Below are 14431 nucleotides of genomic sequence, written 5' to 3' on the forward strand. Positions count from 1 at the left end.
GTACAAGGCCAGGAAATGGCACAATGTTGCTTATGTATAAGGCCAGGAACAATTATTTTGCATATTGTTTAGAGTGATTTTGTGATTTTTGTTTACAGTGACTTGTCATTTTCAGAACTAAATGAAGGTGAGATTTATATGGGTGTCTGTTGTCTGTGTATTGTTTTGGGTTGGAAATTGGCTTATGTCTGTATTCCAAGATTCCTATAGGGGGTTGCTTGTTTCTGTTCCAAATTTGGTTGGATCTAACTGAAGGGTTGTTGCGGTGTGGTTGACAACTAATGATGTGTTTTGGCTTCGTATTGATTTGTTATGACTTGTTTCGGTAAATTAGTATTATATTTTGTCTTCTGATTAAAATATGGAATTTGTTCATGTGGTTTTGCAAAATTACATCCCATCACATGCATTTTCTATATAATCAAAGTGCCATTTAATTTTTGGGTATTAGTTGGACAAATTAGCCCAACAAACTAGTTTACTTTACGTCTAAGCCGATTGGTATATGAATTACATATTACGAACAAGAGTTGTGAAATAATTTCATGTTAACTATGAAAGTGATGGGGAAATTGTTAGTAAATTTATGGTGGGCCTATATCGACAGCAACCAAACAATAATTCAAAGATGACAATTTAAAGAAGAACAATCAAGCAATTGTAGTATTGGTTCGAATGCCTGAAAAGGATGATGACTTGTTTGGATGAACTAATGGTAACAAACTAAACAGGTGAAATGAACTTTCTGATATGAGCTGATGGTAACAAATTAGCGAAGATAAACCTTTGGTGATTTGAGGTTCAAATCAGCAAAGTTCACCTAGTTACAAAGTACAAATTACAAGGGAAAAAACTACTTGTAAATTACAATTTGAACTACTCTTAAATGTAGAATGTAAGTTGATGTGTTATTGTTGATGTCCTCTCTCTCTATAAACTTTCTGGCCTTTATAGCTCTTCTTTCCCACGACCCCATGATGTACTGAATCCCCAACTGCTGCTGTGCAACTTCTGTAACTGCATTGTCATTTCCAAGTCGTGAAACCATATAAAACCTTTACTTCTACCTGTCGAACTGCATATCCTTGAAGTTGCCACGTGTCCCCAAGTCCTTTTAGCCTTCCCTCGACAAATACAGACTCCCACTTCGTTCATGTTTCCTCTTGGAGATTGGTTACTAAGTCTATGATCAATACCAGTAACTGTTCCACCATCTAAGTCAGGTGGCATGCAAGATTCAATGGTAGTTGATGACCCTTGTCAGCTGATACTAAATATCCACTGTGGACTTGGCATGTGTCCTCAATTGAGTGGAGCACCTGCTGACAAGATCTGGCAAAAGTAGATACAAACAAAAATTTAAAATTAAAAAAAAAAACGAATCATAATTTTGCTTCAAATATGAGTCAACTTAAAAAAATAATAATAATAAAAAAGTAATTTTCATTTTTATTATTATAAACCTGAAATGTATATTTTGTTTTCAATATAAATAAGTTGTGTATTATGGTAAATATATGACAACAATTGTGTTTAAGTCATTACAATATTAAAAAATGGTATTTCAAATATTAAGAAGTTTACCGACATTCAATTTGTTGATTAAATTACTGCTTGTGAAAATGGTTCAGGTTAATGAAAAATTTACTATGATTTGGATTGAAGGAAATCCAAATATTAAGATTTCAATAACGACATGGTAAGTACTCAATTGTAATGTTTGTAGCAGACCGAAACTGTAGGCTTTTGTTATCGCTTCAGTGGTGAGTTGCCCCCTCCAGTTATGGGTATGGATTTTCCTTAAATATAACCTTAATGTTAGGGTTAAAAAAATAGCATTTCAACATCTATCTTTTGTTGAGCAGTGTCTGTCCTTTGGCTGAACATGGTTAGGCATTTCTTAAATTACGAAATTTGGTGTGTAATTGTTTAGACGTACTTGTGTTTAGGAACTTGTCAACAGGTGGACCAATGAAAGAATGACACATAGTGGACTGAAAGTGAAATATTACCAAAGCAATCTAAGGGACAGATGGCATGAACTGTGTCATTATGTGCAAAAAATGGTGCAACCAACTCTGAACCACTTACTGGCCAAGTGTTGTGGTTTAGTGGCTCACTTGGAAATGATCTTGATTGTGTTAAGTGGAGAATTTTTTGTCAAACTTTAGCTCATAATGATGAGGGACATGTGGCAACATGGTGGAAAGGAAGGTCGATAAAAAAGATTGAATATTTCACAGAGTTTGAAGATTCAATGTCAGTGGGCAGTTACAATGAGTGGCTAAGTGTTGTGGTTCAGTGGCCCACTTAGAAAGGATCGTGCTTATGTTAAGTGGACAATGTTTATCGATTTTTGTCTCATAATGATGAGGGACATACACCAGCATGGTGGAAAGGAAGGTCAGCAGGGTAGATTTAATATGTGGCAGAGTTGGAAGATTCAAAGTCAAGGGGTAGTTACAGTGGCAGTTATGGGGTAGAAGTGTGAGATCATGCAATAATGGGCCACAAAAAGAGTATACAGATATCAAAACCCATGATGTTGGCCGAAGATAGGACAACATCATCAACAACACAAGTTAAGAAGTTTATAATTCTTGCATAATTTAGGAGTAGATTTATCATTAAATGAACAGGTTCTTCTAAAAACTGTATCGTTCAAACCCATGATGTTCTTCTATTTTGTATGGCAGATCTTCAACTTGTACATTCCTTCAATGTTTCATGGCATCAAACCATATCCAACCAAGATCATTTTGCTGTTCTTTGAAGCCCAACTTGTTGAAGGAAGTAAAAGGTGCTTAGTTCTCTTCTTATGTATCGGACCATTGAGCTTACCATCATCGTGAGCAGAGTCTTTCGAGTACCATCATTGGCGTGGCATAGGATTATATAGGCAGCATTAAGTTTAACCTGCTTTAAGCACATGCCCACTTTCGCACTCATAATCAACTGACGATATAAATATTGCACTCAATCAAATGCAAAGAAACATATTCGAGTTTTTTGTTTTGTTTTGAAATCGATTCCTAGTCGTACATATATAGTTTTACATGTACACGTATTGTACTATTAAAGCAACATGTGTCGTTGTTTCGTACTTGGATTGTCCTTGCAGTGGCTTGTACACGCAGTTCATTCGTGGCAGGAATTTTAGGTCCTGTCGTCAAGTGCATGTTCTTTATTGGAATCAGTATCCAAGTCCTACTTCTCAGGCATTTCAATCAGTTTGAATTAGTTGCCTGGTAACTTTGGTTTAATTATTTACTTGAAATTGTTGTGGATTTTGTGTCCATTCATAATAAGCATGATTTATAGTCAGACTTGAGCATGAAATGTTATTTCTTGTAAGTTGTAATACCAAACTCCTTTACGTGCTTTAAGTTAGGATTCATTAGGAATTGATGTTATGTTATTGTTTGCAGTACAAAATTTGTACTTGTTTGTTCCTGTTGACACGTGGATTAACCACAACATGGCATGTGCCAAAGTTAATGTCAGAGTTCATTAGTTACACATATGAAAGGGGTTTAGTTTAATTGCATGTGAGGGCCCACATGGTGCAGCAGTTACGAGGATATGGCATGGACTAACTGGGTGGATTGCAGAAAAAGTTATTACCAGAATATAGAGTTTGACCTGTCGATGTGAAGCCCAAAATGTGGAGGGACAGTTGGAAACATAATAGTAAGGTGGTTCGACAGGAGAATTTCAACAGTTTGTTGACCACATCAATTCCTGTCGATAGGTGGACCCCTGTTGGTGCATTCTTGTCACTACTATTTGTTTGATCTATGGGTTATTTTTTTGCTTTGTTTTGGAGAAAATTATGGCATTTCAAAACAAAGCCACAAAGAAAGACATCGCTCAATTACATCGGATTTGTACAAATTCAAGTGTAACTACTTCAATTTATTCATGACAAAGGGTTACATCAGCCCACCCAAACATGTATCCATAATTCCACTGATTGATAGAGTTGCCACAACCAATTTATGCACAATTTGGTAAGTACTTACAGGCCATGATAAAAGCGAACAAACATTAGTACTGCCCTTCATTTGTTCCAGTTCCAAACATCCGAATTCTTTATACAATCAATATACGTGGAAAATTAGTATTATCACAGCTACGACCTCAAAATTGTCGCGACAACCTGATTCACTCATCTTCACATAGTACTTATACTACAAATAAATTAGTGATCTATCTTTACATCATTGTTCCTAAACATCAGAAGGACTCATATTTACACCCATCAGCAAAACAATTACTACAAAAAAGTGAACTGTGGTTGGCCATCCAAATTACTGTCGTACTGGCAGCCCATTCTCCATCACTACCCTATTTGTTATAATTGCAATCAATCATGCACGAAAGATACTCGCCGATCTTTGAATTATTCACATCCATAAGGAATTCATGCAACAACTTACGACGCACAGAAGGATGAAATTTTATAGAGAAAGTGAATAACAGAAATCAGGTACAGTTACAGTTGTAGGAAATAAAAGGATTTCTTTCACAATTGGAAATGAAGCAGTAGAATGTACCTTGTGTGGACCACTAAGTATATTAGGCCGCTGCATGTACTTGATCACAAACATCCCACAATCGAAAGTGTTACAAATGAAATGTAACATTAAATTTCTCATAAATATAAGTAGGTTCATTTAATGAGCCATTTAGGAGTCAAATAAATATGACGCAGGGTTTGTGGATTACTCGTCCAGTTGTTGTAATGGCCTTTTGTCTAACATGCGGACGTCAAAGCTACGTACATCTTCACCATATTTATTTTCAAACTGTAGTTGCAGTAAGGCATGCATTGTTTGAACCTATTGCAGAAGGAGACAGTTGGTTTATGTAAAGGATGTCACAGTTTGGAAGTAGTTTTGTCAAATTCAGCAAGACATACCAACATTTTTGCCGTGTTAAGCTTGTTGCTGTCCAGTGTCACGGATGCCAATGAGTCAAATAAGTACGCCACACGGTCTACCATATTTATTTGTACACACAACCAATGTACTCCTCTATAATTGAAAGGTATGTAAATCTACACATAAACACAAGTGAAGACATTGTTTAAAGGGCATGCGAACATCTACTCACTTTCATATTTACATTGACATTCATATTAATGGGATCGATATTCATATTAAATCTACTCAGTTTAATGAGATTGACATTCATATTACCTTCTCACATGCATCAAGCACACCAGTATATCTGTCATGTCCAAAATACGATTTGACAATATTTTCATGGTTCAGAGGTTGAGTATTTTTATTTAGTATCAAAGTCTGCATGTTTAGGCCTTGTTCGTCATCCTCTAAAAAAGTCAAAAAGTCACTATCCTATTTAAGTCACATCACCTCTCTATCACACCACTTCAAACCCAACCCATATCCAACCCATATCCAACCCATATTTCATAAAAAGTCAAAAAGTGCACTTATTTAGAACATCACAAACAACCCCTTAGTGTGTAAAGGTCATTCAGCCAAACATTTCTGAAATATGTCATCTACAATACACAACCGATCTAAAACACTTATTTACCGGCAGATATACTGGAAAGAACTAGGCAGTACGCCTCCCGTCTTTGTTTACTTGCCGTTGTCCGTTAGTCTATTGAACCACGACCAAGTTTATTGGCTGGAACATTGTAAAAGACGAGGCAACTTGATAAATAAGGTTTGCAATTTGTTTAAATCTAATACAAAAGAACAATGTCCCTATAGGGAAATGTCCATCATGCACATATAGTGGAAAGAACATTGTCAGAAGCCAACACTTACAGTGTCGGATAGCCACGCCTCTGGTTTAAGTGTGTGCATGTCACGTCGGGTAACACATTCGCATGGCATTCCATAAAGATTCATAGACACAACAATGTCTCTACAGGGAAGAAGTATCGATAGAAAATCGAACTTATTTGACAAATACTATGGAACAGGTTAATTACAAGTAGTAAACTAAACTGTACCTTTCATTTTTTCTGTCGTCAAGTACATAGTCAACAAGTTTATCTTCGTCTGCCGATAAAACCTCTATGCTCTCCAGTACCATCAACTAACATTAACTCCTTCTATTAATATAAACAATGAACTAACTGAACACAGTTCACAAAATAAATTTATAAAACACATAACACATCCTTACGCATCTAAAATTAGTAAAGCGATGTCTAACTTCTGAATGGAACCGCTTGTCCAACTTATGCAGTTTGGATAGGATTTTGTTCGAAATCTATAAGACAATTGTACAACATTTGTTAGTGCAAACTTGCACTAAAATGACAAATATTAAAATACAACACAAATAATGGTTCAATTATGATCAATAATGCTGTCGGCATCAATTCATAATGAAACGTACGAAAGGTGAAGTGATATGGCGACTTGGGAATTTTTCTGCAGTAAGTCGAGTACTTATTTTGCTATTGTTGCATGAATGCATATCCCCTACATCTATGGCTTCAACTCCTCTTCCTCTTCCTCTTCCTCTACCTTTTCCTCTTCCTGTTACAATTCCTCCCGCTCCCAATGTTTGGGTAATCTTACTAGGAGAAGTATGCACTTTGTCTGTTTCTCCTCATATTGGAGACAAGGTTTGTAAATCATCAAAGGAAAATACACTCTCTTTCGCCACATTCTTGGACGGTTTGAATAATGTTTGGAAGCACTAATTTAGAAAAATCAAGTAAAATAAATAAAGTAAAACGAGTAACAAATTCACTACTACATAAATAATTGAGTTATGTTAGGAACCCCAAATAAATTACCAAACAAATTACCAAATCTCTCACATGGGTGTGAGACCCACATAAATCACATGTGTGTAGGTCCCATACCCATGTGAGAGGGTTGGTAATTTACTTGGGATCCATAGCATTTTTATATCAATTCACAATGACAACAATTTCATTGGAATATGAAATACATAAGTGGAAATAGGGAATTACAATTTCCGCCAACTTCAGACATAAAACAACACGAAGAATGAAGACAATATCATTATGAGTAGGGAGCAAGTGTAAAACAGTAACCAGTTTTTACGAAGAGTTGTCTGAGTTTTCGAGTGATTTGACATTTCCTGTTACCAAAGCAACAATAAGAAGGAGGTACTGGTAGTAGTACTTCATGTATCCAAAAATGAAATCCACGAAAGGAGGTTTAACAAATTACATCAAAGCTCTATCGCAATCAACGCCGTTAACGGATATCATTAATTAACTAAACTGTCCTTTTGACAAATAAGGGAAAATTACCTACACCCCATTTAGGTTGAGCTAAATTATAGATTCACCGCTGAGGTTTAGCTAATTTATAGATTCCCCCATAATGTTTACCTAAATTATCATTTTCAAATAAGTTATGAAATGCAAAATTGAAATGGGAAAACACTTATGACACTAGAAAAAAATTAAAATTGTTGAGACCAAAATGTAGAGACAATTATTTTTAGAGGACCAAATATTTTTGTTGCGAATAGTGTCATTATTATATTTTTAGCAATGAAAATTGAACATTACTAATTAATTATTATAATTTTTGTAGTTTATTTTTTGTCTGAAGAAATAAACGATTTTGAGATCAACTTATCTTGTCCATCAAAGTCTATTTATTATTTGCCATTTTCGCAATTTTGTTGCTGAAAACCTTATTTTTTACTTCTCAGGACGACCTTTTAGCGACTAGCATCAGGACAATAGAAATTAGTCCTTAAATGTCTGTTGCAACAATATTTCCAGTTTTAAAGATCAAAATAATTGGTCTCCAAAACTCTTATATGTTGTACTGTCAGCTGGTGAAAATCTCATAAAATTAACAAATAATTAAATAAGTTGAAAACACAAGAAATGGCTTGTAAAAAAATTCTTCTAATAAGTTTGGTTTCATTTTTTAAAATTAATTTTTACTTTTTTTAAATTAAATTAAACATTCATTTCGTTAATAAATAAAAAATACAACTTATTATTAATTTTATATAATTTTATCTTTTGAGTGCTTCACAAATTATTTGTACAAATTAAATATATTTTTTCATATTTTTTTATTATATTAGTTTTTATTTATTTTTTAAATTTTCAAATTGTTTTTTAAATAACAAATCAAACATGGTTCGAAAAACTTAAGTTTTTTTTGTCCATCTAACTTAATTCTTTTGTAAAATTTGTTCATTTATCAAAGGGATTTCAGGAGGGACAATATCGTCCATCAATTTATAATTTGGTTTTGTCAGCTAACCATTTTTAACGTGTACTTATCGGCACGGGTTAAATTGTTATCCAAACATACACCTTGGACAATCGGATGTCACTTCTGAGGGAATCGATAATTTAGCTAAACATCAACGGAGGTGTAGGTAAGTTGCCCTAAAACCTAAATTGACTTTTGATTCAACTTTATACATAAATGGACAAAGCATGATGATGTTGCATTTTGCGTTTGGTTTAGGATGCACTATATAAATAGAGTTTTTTTATCTTTTTTTGGATGATATTTATGTCTCCATTTTTTGTTAAAGATTTTTGTAATAAATAAAAAAATGCACTTATTTATATCATCCGAAACAATCCACCGAGCTGAGCAAAGAAAAAACAAAAATTGTAAGGATAAACTACCAATAGGTCCTAATATTTGGATTTTATTCCCACAAGTCCTATTGAAAATAAGTTCTGGTAAAAGCATCGCAAAAAATAATTTTTTTGTGACGATTTTTTACATAGATCGCTAAAAATGATCAATTAGTGACTTATTTTTGTCATGGTATTTATAAATTGTCGCTAAAACTTACAATTAGTGACGTTTTTCTGTGACAAATTTTAAAAATTGTCGCTAAAAGTTGTGAATTAGTGACATTTATTAGGATGTACATGTTAGTCCTCCATTTTTTTAATCATAATCATATATAGGATGACAAACCCACCTTTTTGGGCCCACTTACGTAAATATTTTCCAATTTCAACCCACCCAACGACTGGGCCAGACAGAATCTATAAAAGACAGAACTTGGTTTCAACTTCGTCTTAATTCACCTGGTCTCTTCGTCTCTCAAACCTTTATATTTGGTTATATCGGAAAGACTTCTATCAAAACTTTCGAACTGTGCTGCTCCCTCTCAAAATTTTCCATCTTAAAACCCTAACCCATGGCCCCAAAGAAATCGCAGTCCACCAAAGAACATGAAACCAATGCAGACCAACTTCAATTTCCCAAACACATAAGAGACCTTACAAACTCATTCAGCATTGTCGCGAAAGCAACACTAGGCCCTACCTTCATACAACACTTCCCTGACGAATTGGCTCCATACTACCCACTTGCCAATGGTGAAACCTTGCTTATCAACCAACCCAAACCGAACTGGACGAGTTGGGAGAGCAGCAAAACTCCCCTTCGAGCATAGAGGTCATGACTCCCCTTAGAGTTGGGTCAACGAATTGGTGGTCATGACTCCGATGTGTGGAAACATATTGTCATCGCTCAAGTTATCTGTCTGTCCACCCTCAAATCCGATATGAATAAATGGTTGATAGCCGTTGTTGCATGCTTATGGTCCACATCCTGTAATTCTATGCTTTTAACATTTGAAATGATATCCCCAATTGTCCTTGATGTCGCCTACCTCACTGGACTTCCTATTCTAGGGCTAGAAATTAGTGCCTTGCTAGAACCCATTAAAGTACCCTTCACCCTTCAGACTGACATGAGTTACACTGAATTTACCAAAAAATACAAAGGCAAACTGGGTAGTGTTGTCATTGACCAAGAAAGGGATGTCTTTTACCTCATATGGCTATGTCAATTTCTTTTATGTGTTCCTGGGTATAAGATTACTAAAGAATACCTCCCTCTGGCTTTACGCCTTCAAGATGGCCAAGCCATGGCCCTTGCTTCTTACTTGCTTGCCACACTTTACAATGGCATGTTTTCCTTTGTTGATAAGAAAATATCTGGCAATTGTAGTGGGCCATTCTGGCTTTTCCAAGCAGGGCTGTATACGTATTTTCCTGAAATACAACCTTCCAAACTAAACACTATGATCCCCAAACATTACTCTTATGCAGAATGTTTGTTAACCTTTGTTGATAAGCCCACACTTAGTTCTCTCAATGCGTTACTACACTCTTCAACCTTCAATCTCACAGAGACCCCCTACTGTTCATGCCATTTCAACCATCTCGATTCCCATCTTCTGGAGTAGAACATCTCTTCACGGATCCGTCAGACCTAACAAATGATGAAAAGATTTGTCACACTCAAACATGGAACTATATTCTGACATCCAGACATATCCTAGTGGGATGTTCTATCTCCGCCAACAAATTGTCTAGCTGTAGTGTTGAAAACTATTGCCCTAATCAATGGGCCAGACAATTTGGACTTACGCAAGCCACACCTTGCCCTTACTTCCACTCCACCATTGAAGAACAAATATGGACAAGGATCAACATCAAAGCTTCTTCCAAGGCCAAACTAATCGGAGTGAAGAATGAAAAACTTCTACAAGGCTTTAGCCACTTCTACTTCAAGCCTGTTCCTGACCTCATGCTTGGTTTTCAACACTGGTGGACCCTTATGGCAGCAGTAATTTTCTCCAAACCTCTTTAGACTTGTCTGAGAGATATGTTTGCTGACAATCAAGGGTCGGAACCACCCACTTCAAGTCTCAAGACTTCAAGTAAGTTTATTCTAGCTACCAACCCACTTGTACTTCACATTTTTTTACATGTATGTCCTGCTTTCTATTAACTCCTTTGCATTGTTACAGCGAAGCCTGCTCCCACTGAAACTCCTGTCAAAGACCAGACCAAAGGCAAAGCACCGATGGACCATACTGCAAATCCTAAAGCCCCTTTGTCTGTACATAAGCTTTTAGGAGACTCAATAACAACTCTCCACAAAGAGGAACAAACGAAGACAATAATTGGCCAATCACCATCTGAAGAGATGCGAACCACGAAAAAAGAATTCAATCCATCTCCAGATTCCAGTGAATGGGATATTCCACTCAACCAACTAGCTACCCAAACTATTCAGCATCCTTCAGAGCACACACCTAAGGTATCTCACTTATTCTTGTACATGTAGTAAATTCAATGATATCTGAACTCTAATCTCATATCTTTTCCTTGTAGATGAAAAGGAGGAAGCTTCTTATGTCAACTGGTTCTGACGAAGAAGAAAGCCCCATGCCATCTCCCAAACAAACCACTGAATATCCTCCTCATATCATTGCAAGTGAGCAGAATATACCAACTCCAAACTAATCCATTCCACCTATTCACTGTGAACCCGCCTAAGACAATTGAGGTAACACTTTGAGCCTTGCCAGTGAAAGATAATTGCCCTGGTGAAACTAAACCAATCACCTGTCCAACAGTATTTCCCCCTCATCCATCAATACCTAACTCCAGTAGGTGTTCTACCATGCAAGCAGAGACAATTGACATTGCTCCATGCAGAAATGGTCAATCATCTCTCCCTAGTCCTCATACTTCTCCCAAGGACCAAACAAGTGAGCCTCCCCTACCAGACACTGAAATCACTCATGGCAAGCACACTGCAACTTGCCATGTTCTTCATAAAATGATTAATTTACTAACTCTTTCTAACAAGGACAGGGACAACAGTTGGAAGAACTTCATTTACCAACCCCAAGCCTTTGAATGAGCTAACCCACATAGCTGCAAACACAGAGGTAGTTCTATGAGTGACCTAAGAGTTGACTATCTCCTCCACACATGAACCTCCCACTTCAACCAATCCTCAACAAACTGAGGCATCAGCAACTGAGGGAACCCCAACTATAACACCCACAAGTGAACGTACACCCATTCCAACATGTACTGATGTGCAGGTAATATCTTTATTCCTTTTACATTCTGTATTTGTATAGTTCGTACTTTCTAACGCTTACTTAACTTTTAACTGTCTACAGGTAACCACATCAAGTGAAAACATATGGGATGAAATTGCTGTATTTTAGCAGAGGTTACAACACATTTCACCCCTCCCCTAAAGGCTACATAATTTCACAAAGGAAGTCCAACAACTTTTGACCAACTTTCTGAAACTCATCAACACTCCTCTTAAAGAGATTGCCCTCAACCAACCTCAGGAAACCTTGGCCTGCCTCACAGCCATCCAACACCTTTCTCTCAATCCTTTCAATCCTAGTTAACTCAAACAAGTGGGCAAAATTGTGAATGGATGGCCAACCATGGTGGAAATGATTCAAAAGTGCTCAACGAAAATCAAAGCAAAGAAAAATTTCCTAGCTAATGCCCAAACCATCTTGAACTCCCTGAAGCTTATTCAACAGAACTCCTCTAACATCTCTAACCATGACGAAGTGTTGGCACATGAACAATCAAGGCTGGAGGTAGAATTAGCTGCTGTCAAGCAAAGAAGGCTCTTACTAGAACAACAAAACGACCAACTTGGCAAAGAAACAAGGAGCATGCTCTGACAAATTGAAAGTGGTCCTTAATCCATTGAAGCCATCAAAGTAGAACTTGACGAAGCCTAAGCTATGGTTGCAGATGCCCAGTCAGATTGGGGTATTCTTGCCATCCTGTTCCTCAACACCTGAATTTTGGTTGTGTTCCACCTCTTGTAAAGACTTTAACCAAACTCCAAGTTGTTGTAATAATTTTAATGAATGTCAATGCTTTATGTTGTAAAGTTTGGTTTATTACTTCTTTATGTTTTCCTACATTGTTTGACAATTTTGTCCAACTACTTTCTATTTATGTTCATTCTATGTGGGAAGGCAATTTTATAATAACACTACCAAAGTCGACAGAGTTGTAACACACTCTCTGCAGAATCGACTCATAAATTACAGAACTACTACTAAGTGTACACCGTACATGTTGTGTTGCTGATATCTGTATTGGTCCCCGCAATTGTTAACTTCTTAGTCTCCCTCTTTTTGTGGCCCCTGCTGACACAATCCTACAACTGCCAATGGTTCGATGTTTGAACTGCTCATACACTTGAAGGATCTCAAACCCCAATAAAGTTGCACTTCCATCTATCGAGTTGTTCCTGTATCATGATGCCACCTGCCCCTCAATACTTTGGCCTTCATATCAATAGAGAAAACCCTTGACCCTACACACGAGTCTTATTGCAATGCACCCATCAAGTCTGTGACCTAAGTTTATAACCGCCACATAATCGGAGCCATCCGATGCAAATGTTCCATCTTTGAAGGCCACTTATCCTCTTAATTGAGTGTAGAATGTCACTTTCACCGTACCACCTGTCACCATCCAAATGATCTACCTATCAATGGGAACCCCGTATAAAATGGCTACAAACAGCTACGTAATGGCGTTTGGAAATGAAAGGAGTTTTTCAATGAGTTCATCTTCTTTAGTAGGCAATATTGTTGTTGGGAGCCATTTAGGGTTATAAGTTGTGTAAGAGCTGCTACAAAGCTTATGAAGCAAAGAAGGGTAATCTGAAACAAGTTGACATTGAAGACGTGAAGCTTTTACAGCTATTGTTGGGCCCATTCCTTGTTTGATTTTAATTATGTAAACGTTTAGCTGGGCCAAAGAAAGGGGTTTGTTGAAGTGAAAATAATTTTATGTATCCATTTGTACTATATATAAAGTGAACACCCATTATGGTGTCCTCAACCCTTGGTTTCTTATGCTACCATGTGTCCACCTTTTATTTTTTAAAAAATAAAAACATATTTGATAGATGACAAGAGGGGACTTAAACCTTGGACTTATGTGAAATGAAGAAGGCTCTTACCAGTTCACTGTTGGTTTAATATGTAATAAATATTTTATTTTATTTGTATTTATTTGAATTATGCATGCATCGCGTGTGCCAACCGCTAGTACTATTATATATGTGCACACTAAATTGGTGTCGAAAAGTGTGGTGGGTTCTCCTTGTACCATGTGCCAAATTTTCTATCCTCAAAGCAAAAAATATTCGTCACAGGAAGCAAGATTTGAACCCAAGAAGTTGAGTTTCATTCAGAACACTCTTCATTTGTTTAATATTTGTATATATACTTACTTATCTGAATTGCACACGCATCATGTGTGCCACCCATTAGTTATATTAAAATTATACAAGTTGGGCATTGGTTGCACCAAATTGTGGATTATTCCTGTGGACAGATGGATAAAACAAATAGTGACATGTGCCACTTTGACTTAATTGAGAATATTTCATTAGTGAAATGGACAGATGGCATCATAAGAATGGCATTCAATGCTGCAACTGTTCCAAGTGATGGAGCACTTACTACGCTTCATCATGGACTTAGTGGGTTCTTGCAGAAGTGATGAAGTACAAAGTAAGGGCTAATCTCTGTCGATCAGACGTTCAAAAGGGTTGAGGGACACATGCCGTCATAAGAGAGAGTATCTCGACAGGCAGCGTAAAAT

This window comes from Camellia sinensis, chromosome 4 (assembly GCF_055761805.1).
Source record: "Camellia sinensis isolate YWXY chromosome 4, ASM5576180v1, whole genome shotgun sequence".
Classification (NCBI taxonomy): domain Eukaryota; kingdom Viridiplantae; phylum Streptophyta; class Magnoliopsida; order Ericales; family Theaceae; genus Camellia; species Camellia sinensis.